General features: G+C 37.1%; 1 long non-coding RNA gene across 2 annotated transcripts in view; it reads left to right on the top strand.

The window, feature by feature from the left end:
- Positions 1 to 13320, top strand: part of LOC139077799 (uncharacterized) — a 67610-nt gene extending 54290 nt beyond the window's left edge. For both annotated transcript variants that reach the window (XR_011530313.1, XR_011530314.1), the window contains exons 3-4: positions 8463 to 8674; positions 10561 to 13320. This is a non-coding gene — a long non-coding RNA (uncharacterized lncRNA). The remainder of the gene's footprint in view (positions 1 to 8462; positions 8675 to 10560) is intronic.
- The last annotated feature ends 3835 nt before the right edge of the window (positions 13321 to 17155 follow it).

The raw sequence follows: 17155 nt of genomic DNA, 5'->3' as shown, positions 1-17155 counted from the left end.
GAAAGTTGCCAAAGATTCTGGGTCCCAGACGGAATAGCATGTTCTCTTCAGTCACCACATTTGGTGAGCAATGTTGTAGGCCCAATATTCCCCCTTTTTTTCCATCAGACTGTCATTCAGAGCCTTTGGGGGAATATTTACCTGATCGAATGTTCACGGCCACAGTGGTTCAGCCCCATTCGTGGACTGGATTCTGAATCTGGGATTAGTTCTCACTGATTAACAGCTTGAGTTTGTTTTTCCAAATGTCTTTTTCAAAACTATAAATTCAAGTGAGTCAGCCTACTGGATGGCAGCTCAGTGTATCTGTGTGTTGGCAATATATATTTGATTTAATCTATAGGGAGAAGAAATTATTCTTCCTAGCATAAAGCCTTCTGGGAGAATTCAACAAATAGGTCACATAGACAAGTCTAAACAATTTCTTTCTGGAGGATTTTATTTTATAATGTCAGTGCAATTGCTTCATTCACAAAATATCTTGATGTATTTTAAGTCAACCTGAACAAATAGATGAGAAAACTCAGGCTGTCATGGTGAGCATAAGTGAAAACATTTATTATATAAATAAAAATTTTCAGCTGAAAAAAGTGGTTGAAGGGTAAGGGTGAGAATTACTTGAAATTTTATTGTTGAACATTAATCTCACAGCATGAACCTTTAAAACTAAATTGCTTTCAGCACAAATTGATATTTAATATTTACTTTTTTAAAATGTAGAAGGGTTAGCTTGTTTTGGGTGAATACAAACTGTTTTCCGATTTAAGAGCAATTCTAATTTTAGATTTTATAGAGAGTTAGATTCACTAGAAAAGAAATGTTCTAAAGGCATTATTATATTCCCTTTTTACAGATGAGAAAACTGAGGTTTAGAAACGATTTGCCCATCCATGTTCAGTCATCTAGGCGGATCTTAAACTTAAATGGACCCTAGATTCATTTTCCCTCCCTCTACTCCTTTCTCCTTGACTTATTTGATGCCTGCCATGATTCTGCTGTTAAGATAGGTACCTGGGTGCAAAGATACATAAGAAACGAGACAAAAATAACCACCTTAAAAGTGACTATATTTCACATAGAAAGAGAGACAAGACAATATGAGTCATAGAGCTGTGAGTTCGGGAGCTTTGAGAGTAGAGAAGACTGCCCAAGTGGTGTGTGTGTGTGTGTGTGTGTGTCTGCACACGTAGGCACACATGCGTTCATGTGTGGTGTGTGAGGACTAGGAGTTTAGGGAGTTCCAAAGATCCACAGGAATGGAGAATTCTGTAAGTATTTTCCTCAAGCTAAATAAGATATCACTGTCGCATTGTTTTTCTCCATGGGCTCTCTTCCGTTGGTTCTGATGGCACCAGATGAAAAGTCACAACTGGGGCTAATTCTGAGTTCAAGATGTCTGCAAGTAGAACTAAGAATAGCCATGGCTGAGTAGGCCATGAGCATTCAAAAATCACAGCTCCTACGTTCATCAACCTTAACCGTCAAGGGTTTCCTATGCACGGAAGTGAAAAAAAAGTCAAACGGTAGAGAGAGGTAAGTGAGTGGGGCAGAAAGTAGACTGTTGATGTTCAAGACAGAGTAAGATCAGTAGAGCCAGAGCTGGGTTATTGGAAGGAAGAAGTGAGTTTGGATTGGATCTTGTGAATGGAGATGATTTGTCAGCCTTCATCCAAACCTGATGACTGTTCAGGCAAGCACACAGAGGTGAATGACCATTCATCTGTCCAGTTCTAACCTCAGAGGCTGCCTGTCAACATCGTCCCACAGGCTGGGTTGTGGCATATACTAATGCTACCAAAACAGTGGACCAGAAGGACAAGCACATTCTCAGGAAGAGTGGAGAGGCAAGGAAACAGACAAGCATACACAGAGCCCAGTCACCAGAAACGTGCTTGTTAAGACGAAGCCACGCAGAGGGTGAGTCCAACTCAAAAGTAACCACCATCAAGGACAGCGTTTAGGATGAAGAGGGAGATGATCGCAGCCCTCAGGAAAAAAAAAGGCATCAATGAGTCTTGATTACCTCAGCAATGAGACTTCTCTGCCTTTTCTCTAGGGTAAGGGGTATCTCAGAAGGATAAACTATGCTGGTGGAATTAGACAGGTAGTGACAACCAGATGCAAAGGACTGCCAGGGCCAGAAGGTCAGCAGGAGCAAATCCTGATGAAGTCTCCTTCAACAGCCTCCCCGGGAACCACCCCACCCTGCCCCTCCCTATTGTTTCTTCTTCTCAGCCTGTGATGGAGGGTGAGAGACGTTCTCTTGCCCTTCTTATTTCTTCTTTTTTCTCTAAATCACATAAAGAAGAGCGAAGGTATGGATGGGGTGGAGTGAAAAGCAGCCCTTTCAAAAATTTTGTGGGAAGAAACTATTTTGTGGGCATATTCAGTTTTCCTAGACCAGTAGGTTAAAAATACTTTTTTTGTTTCTTCCTAAACTGCATATATTATGATGAATAAAACAACTTTGTTATTTCTGTAACTGCACACTATGAGATCCTTCAGAAAGGAAAGAGCACAGACTGGAGTGACCAGAGCTTCTCTGCCCCTTTGTGGCAGCTGGGTTCTCTGGGATCCCAAGACAGAATTCAAGGTGCCAGATATGAATTGGGGGTAATGCTCACAAAAGACAGAAGGAAGAAGGAGCAAGAATAAGCTAGGAAAACCTTAGATCATGAAGTAGGTCTGCTACCCACAGAAGGAGAAGGGGAAGCAAGGAAAGATTTGGTAGGACGAGCTTCAGATTGTAGTGCAGCTCTGGAGCCTTGGCCAGTTCAATGGGTGCTGTGGCACAGAATTTACCCAGAAAAGCATCCCACAATGTCAGAAATGGTGCCCTGGTACTTCCGTTGTGCTGAGACTTTGGCTAGAGATTCCCCAGGAAGAGTGCGACCTTGGCTCAAATGCTGCCAATCACAGCTGACTGGCAGGTTCTTTCTTGAAGGCAGATATGGACAGTGCATCTCCTTGGCTGTCACACAGGGCTGGCGGTAGGGTGAGGCTGGCCCTGTGGCCACACCCCCAAAACAGGCTGAATCTTATATTACTACACATAAAATGCCTCTGAAGAAAGTGTTTAGTCCTTCCAATTATTAAAATAGATAATAGATCCATAGCGATCTATTCTGTTTTACAGACCATCAGAGAACGGAATTTCAGAATCTTTTCTTTAAAAGAGGTGACACATTTTCCTTCTACATTTAGCACTCATAAATCAAGGAAGTTCTTCTGATAGATCATGATTTAAATGTCTCATCCTGCTCTGTTCAACCCATTTTATTCTGGCTTGACTCAGTAGAGAAGAAACCCAGCTGATCTGCACCAACCCTGTAATAAATGCTTCCCCTTTCTGGCTTTTTTTGTTGAGGTTAAAGTAACCCCACTGATTTCAACTTCATACAGTGGCCTTATCTTTCTAGGACATATATACTACATGAATATGCATTATAATATGTATTTATTAGTATATATATGATATATAGTATAGATGTATATATATACACATACATCCCCATGAATTGTAGGCTATGCTTTGGTTTATTGCTAACGCATTGCCGATAGAACTAGTTGCCATAAGAAAAATTCTGGAAGGCATGTTTGAAGCTACAGATGAGTGATTCTCAATGCTACATTCATTGAAAAACTAAGCCATAAAAACAAACATACTGCTAAAAATCAAATCTGGGTTTTAAGCCAACTCTGCCACTAACTAGTTGGATGACCTTGGGCATGTCATAAAGCCTTCTTAGTAAAATGAGAAGCTTAAGTTAGACAAAATCCAAGGTTTTTTCTTGCCCCAACAGTCTTTCACAGTATTTTCCAAACTGTTGATGCCCTGGAGTTCTAGGATTTCATGAAGGTGTTACTGGGTTGGGGGAAAGGATGTCCAAGGGAAAGATTTTAGTGAACTATGATCCTGGCTTCCTATACCCCACTTCAAACAGAACAGTTGGGTTTGATGTGTTTTCTGTGGTGAGTTTCAGTGTAAGATTCCCATTTCGAAAAACTTTAATTTTTGCACACATCTATCTCTGACAAAAGGCAGGATATTATAAAGTACCTTAAGGCATCTTAGAGTAACTATGACTCTGACTTTCTAGTACTCCTTTTTTCATTTGTTTACTTTTTTTTTTTTTTACCATCTGTGTATGTATCCTTAAAAAATATACACGAGTTCTTGAACTATATGTAATTGCTATTTTATAATTTGCTTTTTCCTAGATATGCATTTGCAAGTTTATCTACATATCATATCTGTAATTTATTCAAATCTATTTCAACAGTATTTCATTAGAAGAACATAAAACATTTTATATATCCATTCTACTAATGGTGGGCATCTGGATTCTTTCAAAAAGTTGGTGATTATGAGCAATATTGCTATGAGCATTTTTAAACATGAATCTTGGCATACATAAGCAAACAGATCTTTAAGGTTTATATGTGTAAGAGTGGAATTGCTGGATCATGCTGTTTGCATACATTCAGTTTTACCAGATAATGACAGTTTTCTAAAATTGTCATAACAATTTATACACTCCTACCAGTAGATTAGTTCCTAATGCTTCTATCGTTGCCTACTTTAAATGTTGTCAGATGTTTATTCTTCCCCAGCTTGATGGGTGAGTCATGGTATCTTATCATGACTTTTATTTTAATTTTCCTAATGTTCAGCACCTTTTCATTGGGTTACTGGCTATTTGGGTTTCTTTCGTTGTGAAGCACCTGTTCAAGTCATTTGCTCATTTTTTCTGTTAGCTGTCGACCTTTTTCTGGTTGAACTATATGAGTTCCTTATATATTTTGAAAAATAGTCAATTTTTAGTTAATATGTGTTTCAAATATCTTCAACTCCATGATTCCTTTTTTCACTCTTTTTGTATGATGTCTTTTGATGAACAGAAGTTTCAATTTTAATGTAGCTAAATGGATCAATCTTCTACTTTAAGAATCTTTCTGTAGATCCTCAATAAACTAGGAACAAAAGGAGAAGTCCTCAACCTGATAAAGGCATCTATAAAAACCCGTAGCTAACATCATACTTAGTGGTGAAAGGCTGAATGCTTTCTCTTCTGAGACCAGGAATAAGATAAGGATGTCTCTTCTTGACACTTCTGTTCAACTCTGTAAAGGAGATTCCAGCTGGGGAAATTTGACAAGAAAAAGAAATGAAAGAGATCCAGATTGGAAAGGAAGAAGTAACGTGATCTCTAATTTTTGGGTATATTTGACTCAAATAAGATGCTCTTGTGTATAGAAAATCCTAAGAAATATACTAAAAAACTGATAGAACTAATAAATGAATTTAGCAAGGTTGCAGGATACAAGATAAATGTATAAAAACAATTGTTTTTCTAACATTACCAGTGAGCAATCTGAAAATTAAATTAAGAAAAAAATTCCACTCACAATAGCACCAAAAAAAAAATTCTTAGAAATAGATTTAACAAAAGAAGGACAATATGTACCACCACAAAACTTTATTAAAAGGAATTAAATGACATAAATAAATGGAAAGACATTCCTTGTTCATGGATAAAGAGATTTAATATTGTTAAGATAGCAATACTTTCTAAAATGATCTACATATTCAATGCAATCCCTATCAAAATCTAAGTTGCATTTTTAGCAATAATTGACAAGCTTATCCTAAAATCAATAGGGAATTGTAAGTGACCCCAAATAGTCAAACAATCTTGAAAAAGAAGAACATAGTTGGAGACCTCACACTTCCCAATTTCAAAACTTACTACAAAGCTACAGCAATTGAAACAGTGTGGTATTGACATAAAAATAGATATGTAGATAACTGGAATAGAATTGAGAGTACAGAGGTAAATCCTTACATTTATGGTCAATTATTTTCAATAAGGGTGCCAATACCAATTAATGGGGGAAAGAACACTCTTTTTAACAAGTTGTGCTGGGAAACTAGATATCTGCATTCAAAAGAATGAATTTGAATTCCTACCTCAAACCACACACAAAAATAAGCTCAAAATAGACCACAGCTCTAAGTGTAAGAGGTAAAACTATAAGATTCTCAAGAGAAACGTGACAGTAAATTTTTGTGACATTAGATGAGGCAATGGTTTCTTAGATACAACATCAAAAGCACAAGTGACAAAAGAAAAAAAAGGATTCATTAGGCTTCATCATAATTAAAAGCTTTTGTACTTCAAAGGACACCATCATGAAAGTGGAAAGGCAACTCAAAGAATGGGAGAAAATATTGCAAATTATATGGTTGATAAGGAACTTATATCCAGAATACGTAAAGGACTCTTACAACTCAACAATAAAAAGACTATCCAATTAAAAATATGGTCAAAGGATTTCAATAAGACATTTGTCCAAAAATGATATACAAATGACCAATAAGCACATGAAAGTATGCTCAACATCATTAGTCATTAGAAAAATGCAAATCAAAACTACAATGAGATACCCCTTCACAATCACTAACATGGCTAAAATTTAAAAAGACAGACAATAACAAGTGTTGACAGGTTTGTGAAGAAAGTGAGAGCCTTATATATTGCTGGTGGGAATGTAAAATAGTGCAGCCACGTTGGAAAACAGTTTGGAAGTTCCTTCAAGTGTTACACATAGAGGTACCATTTGACACAAATCCGTTGCTAGGTATTGAAGACAGGAGAGAAATGAACCACACAAAAACTTGTACATGAATGTTCGTTAAGTATTATTGATATTTGCCAAAAGTGGAAACAACCCAAATCTCCATCCACTGAGGAATAAACAAACAAAATATGGTATATTTATACAATGGAATATTATTTAGTCATAATAAGGAATGAATTAATGATACATGCTACAATGTGGATGAACCTTGAAAATATTATGCTAAGTGAAACAGGACAGTCACAAAAGACCAAATATTGTATGGCCTTTTTTAAATGAGATGGCCAGAATAGTCAAATCCAAGAAATAGAAAGTAGATTACTGGTTGGCAGGGGCTGAAAGTGGGAGAGAAAAGGAGCGATAGCCAATGGGTAAAGGGGATTATCTGGGTGGGAGTTGAAAATATTCTAAAATTAGATAGTAGTGATGGTCACACAACACTGTGAATAGATTAAAAATCACTGACTTGTACACTTTAAAAGAGTGATTTTTAGGGTAAATTATTTTATCTTAGTAAAAATACATAAAGAAAGAATCTTTCTGTAGCCCAAGGTTGAAAAGTAATTCTCTTATAGTTTCTTCTAAAAGTTTTATAGGTTTGCCTTTCATATCTAGCTCTTTTATCCAGCTGAAATTGATGTTTGCATGTGGTATGAGGTAAGTGTTCAATTTAAATGCATTTTCATACAGGTATTTATCCTGGAACCATTTATTATGAAGTTCATCTTTTCCCACTGATCCTTGGGGCCATCTCTCTCTCTCATATATCAAGCATACATATATTTCTTGTGTCTTTTTCTGGGCTCTCTATTTTGTTTCATTATCTGTCTATTTCTCTGCTGATATCATGCTGTCTTTATTACTATAGGTTTATAATATTTTTCAATACCCAGTAAAACAGGTTTCGCCACATTGCTCTTTTTTCTTCAAGTTTCATTGTTATTCTTGGAATTTTCATATTATATGCATTTCTAAATAAATTTTAAAAGTATCTTCTCAGGTTAAAAAAGCAACACATACACACACACACAAGCTCATCAGGATTTTTACTGGGATTGTATTCAATTTATAAATCAGCTTGAGGAGAATTGACATCTTTTCAAAATCTCCAAATTATGAACATGGTAAATCTCTTTTTCATTTAGTTACAATTTCTCATCTAGCGGTCTTTACACACCTTTGGTAAGATTTATTCCTTGTTCTTGATATTTTTAATGCTTTGGTAAATGAATTCTTTTAGAAAACTTTTTCTAACTGTTGCTGGTATAGAGAAAAACAACTGACTTTTGCTTATTAAATTTCATGTCCAGTGACCTTGCTAACTTCACCTACTAATTTTGAGGTTTACATGTAGATGATTTTGGATTTTCTAATACTGAATCCTAGCATCTGCAAATAGTGACAGTTTTCTTCCTTCAATTTCTTATATCCTTTCACAATTTCTTAACTCACTGCATAGAATCAATGTTGCATAGAAGTGATGATAGTAAGAAACCTTCTCATATTCCTAATCCCAAAAGGACAACTTCCAGCTTTTCACCATTAGATATGATGTTGGCTATAGAGTTTTCATACCTACTTTTTATCAGATTAAGGAAGTTTTCTTCTGTAGCATATTTTATCATTGTTTCTGATTCTTTACTTCCTCCCTGTGTTAGAACCATATCTTTACACACTCTGCCATGTAAATGCTGAATGTATTTCCCTATCCCTTGACATTGGACTTGGCCATGTGACCTTTCTCTGACCAACGGGATGTCAGTGAATGTGATGGAAGCACATATTTTAAGTGTGCTTGCATGATTTACTTGTCTTCTCAGCCTTCTGCCATCCACTGTGAGAGACATATGCCCTGGACTGCTATTTGTTCAAGTGGAGTGAGAAAATGCACGGAGCAGACCTAAATACATCACTTCCGTGAAGTCCAACCAATCATAGCTGAGCCCCTCGGAGCTGTATCTCACCCAATGACTTGTCATCAGTGCTGTGAGCCACCAAGCTCTGCAGTGGTTTGTTACAGAGCATTACTACGGTAAAAACAACTCATATGTGCCTTCTATTCCTAGTTGGCTAAGAGGTGTTAGTATAAATAGGCTTTGAACTTTATCAAATACTTTATCTGCATTTATTGAGATGATAAAGTAGTTTCCTCCCTTATTCTATTTGTGTGGTAAATTTATGTTGTTTGATTTTTAAATGTTAGAAAAATTCTGCATTCCTGGATTTTATAGAAGGAACCAGCTGTGTACTGAAGTATTATTCTTTTTAGGCTTTACGGGATTTCACTTGCTTATTGATGTATTTATTTTATTTGTGCATCTATGTTCATGAGAGAGATTGGCCTGTCAATTTTCTGTGTCGTATTGTCATTATCTGGTTGTGTTACCAATGTTCTGTCATTCTTTGGGAAAGTTTGGGTAAGACTGGAAATTGTTTCTTTCTTGAATAGTATATTCACAGCATTCTTTAATAAAGACGTGTAGGCCTAAGTTTTCTTCGAGGAAATATTTATGACTACTCATTTTTTAAATTGTTATTATGGACTATTCAAGATTTCTATTTCTTTTCGAGTGAGTTTAGTTAAAGGGAAGTTGCCTTTGCATTTGTCAGATACCTGAGGTTCTATTATTTGGGTTGCCTCAAACCAAGTTCAGGGTCCCTGGAATAGCTCGGGTGGCATAGCCTAGGTCCAGATTTGTGCTACGGTTGTTCCGAAGCTAAGTCTCTCAGGGACGGCTTCTTGCCCTTTTCCCTTGGGTTTCCTCTTCAGCTCCACGTGGCGCCAAGACAGCTCTCCCTGCAGTTCACCAGGGTTGAGAGGAAGTGGGTCAAATCTAGGTCTTTACCCTAAGCTGAGGAGTCAGGTCCTTGGGACCTCACCTCAGCAGAGAGAAATTCCTTGTAAGTCTCCCCACTCCAGACAGAGCCTGGGCCTCTGAACTCTCTCTCCCTGGCCTAGCTGGAAGCAGAATTTAAATATTTGATTTCCAGACAAAAGCAGCTTTTGAAACTTCAACACTCTTATCCTTCTGATTATAGACTTTCACCCAAAAATTGGCCAAGGAGTTCTCCTCTGCCTTATTGGATCTGTATTGGGAAAGAACCAGAGTCAGGTCAAAATTACATGCAGAGGAGGTGAGAAAATTTAAGATTTTTCTGAAAGGAATTAGGCCTGTGGTTCTTGATGTTTTCTGGTAATGATAAATAGGAGGCATTTTGGGCTTCTGCTTTCTTTTTACTCCTGTGAATGATATGCTCCTTATTCCATTTTCTGACCCACCTTCAGCAAAAATATTAAGAATCCCTCCTTCCAGGACAGACCGTCCTTTCAATTGGGAGTGCAGGACAAGCAGCAAAAGAACCATCCCACCAGCGACAAGTCCCTGTGGGAATCAGCTAGAATTTTCTAGGATAACTTTATACGCGTTAAAAGGATAAGGACATCTAGGTACACATCTAGATTTTTTTTTTTTAAATTACGTTTGCTGGCAATGATAGCAGTCAGACCCTTCCAGATAAAATTGCTTAAGGTCACTGTATAAGAAAAAATACTGAGCTGGATAAATCTTTGGACTATCTGAGAGTGGTATTTCTTATTAGAATCTAGCCAGGTAATCACCTCCAAAAGTTTGTATTTTTCTTCAAATAAAGATCTCTTTCTGAGCACTGCTTGTCCTCCTGGCTGCATGGTTTGGCTTCTTAGTCTAAGCTATTTATTTTTACTTTGCCTTTTCACAGAAGTCTCCTATATGTTTCTTCCCTCTACTTGATAGAGGCTTTCCTCATGTCTATACAGAAGGAGCTGCGATATTTGGGGTGCACGGTTCAACAGTAAGAAAGAAGATAGTAATCTAATTTAATAAGCAGAGCTGCTAATAGCTTTCTGGTAAATCTGGAATTTCTCCCTTCCCCCACTAGATATGCCAGGAGGCACCTCCGGATGATGGAGATGATGACTGATGATATGGCAATGCCTTCTAGGTCCATCTGTCACATGCAAACTCAGTTCAGCGCTGCTCCACGTGCGCTCGATGTGACCTCTGAGATTGGAGTTTGGCTGTGCTCCAAGGCCTCTTTCTGGCTTCTGTCCTGGTGTTTTATATATGATCTGCAGGTGTTACTGATATAATTTGTCCAGGAGTTATAGATGATGTCATGCTTACTAACCTAGATTTTCCTGCAGTCAGTGTAATACAAGAAAAACCCTAAAAGTGGAATCACTGATGATTACATAATAAAATAACATCCTAGAAACAGCTTTGCGTGCCTGTTATGAGATGAGAGCATATGGTTATCTCTGATTTAGATTTGCTTTTGAGAATTAATTTAATTTGGAATGAGAGATCCAGGCCAGCCTTCAGAATGAAACATATGATTATAATTTTAGAATTATGAAGAGAGATGATTCAATTGTGGATTGTGGAGATAAAGTGTTTTGAAGGAGTTAGAGAAGGGTAGAGGACAGTCTTGACTGGAGATGGTATGATCCGAGCAGATGCTATGGACTGAAATTGAGGACGAGTTTTAACCACATTGAATGAAAGTCCGTTTGCCAGGGCTGTTGTGTTGACTCGTGAAATTCATTCCAAGCACTTTGAACATCTACTGTTTCTGCCTTCTTTCCTAAAATCAATCTAGGTGGATGGACTATACCAAGCCACATATCAGTAAAGAAGAGGGACTCTTGGGAATATAATATGACTATAAAATGGCTTCATTTGGGAATTTTAATATATCTATATTTATAATAAGAAAAATGTCAAAGCAAACTAACAAATTACCTCAGTGTAAATTGTAAGTTTGCTTGCTTCCATGATTTGCCCATAACTAAACAAAAATGGGATGAGAAAAAGGGCTTTGGGATCCTTGGAGTTAAGAAGATTTATGACAACTCCCATCCTGGTTACATAATGATCTCTCTCCTTCCGAAGAGCTATGAGGAGTGTGGTGAAAAATTCAGGAAAGCTGAATTCAATGAAATGTTCTAGAAGATGAGCCAGGACATTGGACTAGTTGTGGATGCTTTCTGTCCCTAAGATTTCTCATCTTCGTTTTTAGTCCTCTCATTCTTCAGCTAGCTTGTAGACAAAAATATTTCCTCATGAAAATGGTTTTTATCACTCAAAAAAAAAAAAGGGATATTCCCAGTTGTAGAAGTAATAATGAAATAAAGAATATATAATATTTATTGAGCATCTTCTATATACTAGATTTGATTAAATATTTTACATACAAGATTATGAATCCTCACAACAAATATTAGGTTAGCTAGTATTTTCTCTGTTTTACAGATCTGAGAAAATGATGGCCCAGAGAGGTTAAATGTTTTGCTCAGATTCATAGAGCTGATAAATGGTGATGTGGCGATTTGCATACAGATTTGATTGGTTCTAACTCTGCAATGCCATACTGCCTCTCCTAATAATATATAATTTTCTTTTATCTGTTTGAAGTAAACAAATATGTCACACTATCTCAGTTAATTCAATTCTGCAGATGCTATTTATGCTTGATAGTTGAAGACGTAAGAAACTGAAGCCCAGAGGATTGAAGGGGATGCCCAAGTTTACTCAACTAGAAAGAGGTGCAGTTGGGACCTGAACTTAAATCGTCTGCATCCCCATCCACGTTCCTTCCACTATACAAACTTAGCTTGGCCACAAGACTACAGATTGGCAGGCAACATTAGATATCAACGCAATTTTCAAGTAAGAAATGCTACTGTTTCTTTAAAAGCAATGAAAACAATTGAAAGGAGGAATTACTTAGCAAATAAGTACTACTGATCTGTTTCTTCACTTTGCAGTCAGTGGAATTTCAGTTTAATTTAGGGCTGGGCTCTAGTCAAAGAATCACACTAAGTGTCTGTTTAAGCAAAGTCTTCCCCCAGAGGCTACATTCCTGTAGCGATGACTGAGCAGAGCAAACGAGAACATAAAAGAGTCCACGGCACTAAAAACCAATTTTCAAATCCTGGAATGCAGCATGTAAAACCTGGAATAAACACATCCGAGTTTGGAAAATCAGCTCCTGAGAGTAGATGGCACAATTCCACGGGCCTGTGACTGTTGGGATCGCTGTGTTTTGGCTGAATGACAGTGGCATGTGCAGAGAATGCCCTTCTGGAGGATGAGCTCACATGATCAGGCATAGAGGTTTTACGAGAGTGGTTGTCTGTGGTATGCCCAGGGTCCTCTTAATGCAACTGTCGATAATTGTGCGTGTCTGAGGATAGGGAGAATGAAGGGTGGAGGGAAAGAGAAGGGAAATGAACAGAGTAGAATATGAAGTGAGAGGGAGAAGAGCAAAACCTCTTAAAGAAGATAGTACGCATTTTTTTGCCCTTGATTTTACCTCCCATTCTTTCCCCAACTTGCTGAAAATGTAAGGCCATTATTGACTTAGGAGCTGTCAATCACTTAACTTGATTTCTCTGTAGCTTTTTGAGCTTGTTGATCATCTTTCACCTTTTGACCAAATGCTTTTCCCTTGGTTCCTTCATATCCTACCTCTTCATTTGTAATCTCCTTTCCAGGCTACTTTAACTTGTGTATTCCTTGAATGTTCTAGTTTTCCCCCAAATAAATCAGTAATATAAAAAAACCTGTATACTTATTTAAATAAGTGCATATGTCATTTGCAATAACAAATATGAATGGAATTGTCTCCTGTTAAAAGTCACAGAATCTCAAAATAAAATATAACAAAAACTTTAAAAATAAAAGATGGACTGAGTTGTGCTAGGCACATGCTAACAATTAGAATTAGGAATTGCCATGATAGTTTAAAAAAAGATTTAAGTGGAAATTATTACAAAAAACTAAGAGGATTATATTTTTATATTGATTGAAGATAAAATTTATGATGAAAATATAGCCCTTACCACTACCAAATACATTTTTGTGTTTTGCTTACTTTTTATTGAGAAATAGCCTGATTAGAACGTAAGGTTCACAAAGCCAGGAACCTCGTTGGAGATTAAGGAAAAGTTGCCAAACTCAATGGAACACAACTGTGGTGAAAGATTTTAACAGAGACTTTGACTGCATAGCCAAAAATCAAACCAAATAAAAAGAGATAGAGGAACTGAATGCTATAATTAACAAAGTTGGTTTATTGGATGTGTCTTGAATGATGTCTCTTGCAACAGAGAATTAACTAACATTTAACAAATACTTACTAAGCACCTGCTAGCACACGTGGTTCTTCATATCACAGAATGTGTGGCTTGTGGCATGTAATGCTATGAAAGCATTCGCATTTCTCATCACTGCCTTGTAGCCCACATACTTTTTTTGAGGAAGATCAGCCCTGAGCTAACATCTGCTGTCAATCCTCCTCTTTTTGCTGAGGAAGCCTGGCCCTGAGCTAACATCCGTGCCCATCTTCCTCTACTTTATATGTGGGACGCCTGCCACAGCATGGCTTGCCAAGTGGTGCCATGTCGACACCAGGGATCCGACCGGTGAACCCTGGGCTGCCGAAGCAGAACATGTGCACTTAACCTCTGTGCCACCAGGCCGGGCCCCCCCAGCACTTTTGAGGAGGAGCTTGAGAGTCTTAGGAAAGTGTCTCTTGCGTCCAGTCATAACCCATCACTGCCAGAAGTGAGTGCTGACCATAATATTAACTGATTATTTGCTTTGTGTTATGGGAAAAATTGGAAAAATGAATAAGCTCTATAAAATTTAGTGTCTATATGCAGAAAACATGCAACACAAACTAGTCTGAGACTCTCCAAAAACTTAAAAGTGAGGGAAAGAGAAGATGCATTTTAAAATCAAACATTTAAAGGTTGTGGGAAAATGAGAAACCAGCATGAAAATTATAAAATATTCAGCAGGGAATGGTTCCAAAAATCACCTTAGCACTTGCCTGATTGTGTAGCAACCCATTTTTTATAGAAATTTTAAAATTTGATATAATTTATGCTTATACAATCCAAACTATGCCCAGGAGGAAACATTTGGCATGCTTGACTTGTATATTTATTTTAAATGGGTGTAAGGTGACTAAAATAGTTTCTAAATTAATTTGATTCGGTTGGGATAAAAAAAAATACATGGAGAAGATATGGGTGAACATGAAGCAAGTGTAAACAGTTGGTAGTAAACTCCTGTGAGTCCAGGTAAACAGTACTATGATAATGACCAAAGAATTTTAAACCACAAAATATCATATTTGTTGGCGATATTGAGTACCAACATATTTGTTGGATGGTAAAGACAATAAACATTGTTCACAACAGGAATTTGAAATTATGTAGAGAAAAGATTCATGACTCCAACGCTTTACACTGAAGCAAAAGAAATTTTATAAGGACTTTTTTAAATTACCAAAAAATTTGAGCTAGAAATGATTTTTCATCTAATAGAAAGTGTTCCTAATTTTATGATTTGCTACCTCAATCCCCAATCTGAGATGAAATTCATTCTTTCTTTCAGTTATGCAACAAAACTCTATGTATGGCAATGCTTAGGCTCTGCTTACATCTTGTATCAATTACTGATGACTGCTTTACTGCATTGTGTATTAAAGGTCTTTAAAACTATGCCCCCATTTGGTCAACAGTATTGTAGGAAATTCTTAAATTATTGGCTAGCCAAAAGAGTAAAATAAAAATTTTCTATTAATTAAAAACATACAAGCATATACTGGGGAAACTGACCTAGTGTGGAGGAGATCACAATTTTTTCTACGAAAATGACTTTTTAACATGAGACCTGAAGCTTGAATTGGAGTTCAAGTGAATAGTGAGAGGAGACTTTCAGGCATGAGGAATAGTGTGTGCAAAGGACCCAATATGGAAAGGAATTAATGTATGTTTCCTTAAATTCAGGAGAAAGTTCAAGAATACTTAATACCAATTGTCAATTACTTTAGGGACAAGGCACTTTCATTTACTATTCTATATAACTGTTTAAGTGATAGGATTATGGTGAGTTTAAGCATTATTCAAAGCATGGAGAAACAAACTCTACTCAATACACATACAAATTGAGGAGTGAAGACAGGTAAAATATGCTACCTGAAGGTCAAGTTAATGAAAGGTATCCATTTCAGAAGCCCTAATTGAGGACGCTCCTCCAATGTGGTTCTCTAAATTTAACAGGCGTACAAGTTATCCAGGAATCTTGTTAAAATGCAGATCCATACTCAATAGGTCCAGGCTGTGGCTTTAAGATCTGCATTTTGAACAAGCTCCCAATTGATGCTGATGCATTGCTTCCTTGAGGAGCCAAATCCTAGAGGATTATAATGGACTGCCAGAATTGAGAAACGCTGAGCTAGAGGAATCGGAGGAGAGGGTCATCCTGTCCTTCTTCTCTTGTGTCACTTCCACCTGACAAACGACTTCTCCTCTAAGTCTCAGCTTAGCGAAGCCTTCCACATCAGTCAGGTGTGGAAGTTCCTGCAATGTGTCTCAAGAGCAGAGTTTCTCAAACTAGTATGCCAAAGAATCCCCCGGGGCTGATTCTGATATGTGACTTCCTGAGACCCGCTCCAGAGGAGAAGAATCAGCTTGGTCTAGAGTGGTGTCTGGAAATCCATGATTTCCGCATACGAGCTTCCCAGGAGACTCTGTCGGAGGTGGTTCCAGAATTTAGTTTACAATTGCTCTATGTCTCCTCTATCATCAAGCATGACACTCCCCAAAAGTTTGGTATATAAATGAGTAAATAAGCATAGTTTCTCTTCCTTCTTTTCCTTCGTGATTATAAAAGTTATAAATGCCCAATCTGGAAAATAAAGAGATATTAAAAAATATAGAAAGGTAGAAAAAAGTCACTGATCATTCTACCACTGCAAGACAAACAGTTTTTGACTTGTAGCATATTTTTTTCTGGTGCTTTTTTTCTGTGCTTTTTGTTTCACTTGGCTCAGAACATATTGTATATATTCCACCCTAAATACTTTTTGGAACAAGTGAGGGTAAGGGAGTTTTCCACAGCATTGTTCAATTGAATACATTGTTTCAAAGGTTGAACCGGACAACCTTTCAAAGTTTTACATTTCTGTTACTGACTCATTCTTTGACAGCAGGCTAATTTACCAAAAAAAAAAAAAGAAAGAAAGAAAGAAAGAAAGAAAAATTATTACCTGAATTTTGCATTCATATTCTCAATTCATGTTTCTTCTATTAAAAGACCATTCTGAATAGAAAAAAATTCTTATTTCCCAGACATTTGCAACTAAGGTATTTCTCGAAGTAGCCATTTTCCTTCCTATAGTTAGCACGATGATTTTTATATGTTAGATATGTGTCAGCTTTTTGATGTCTAGCCAAAAAACTGGGACTTATTAGCTTTTTAGTGACCTGCCATTTATTTGAAGATGTTGACATTTGCACAGCAGTATTCTGGGAAATGTGCTTGCATATTTAACAACCCAGTATTACCTCTTTGTCCTTGAAAAACCCAGCCAAAGGCATTCCCTTACTTTTAGCTGTTCAGATCCTGTGGTCTTCTATCGCATAGCAAAGCAGAGAAGGGTGAGATGAGACTCTTTGTGC

Source organism: Equus przewalskii, chromosome 20 (assembly GCF_037783145.1).
Source record: "Equus przewalskii isolate Varuska chromosome 20, EquPr2, whole genome shotgun sequence".
NCBI lineage: Eukaryota > Metazoa > Chordata > Mammalia > Perissodactyla > Equidae > Equus > Equus przewalskii.
Note: the sequence above shows the minus strand (reverse complement) of the source record. Positions and strands in the feature narration are given on the sequence as shown.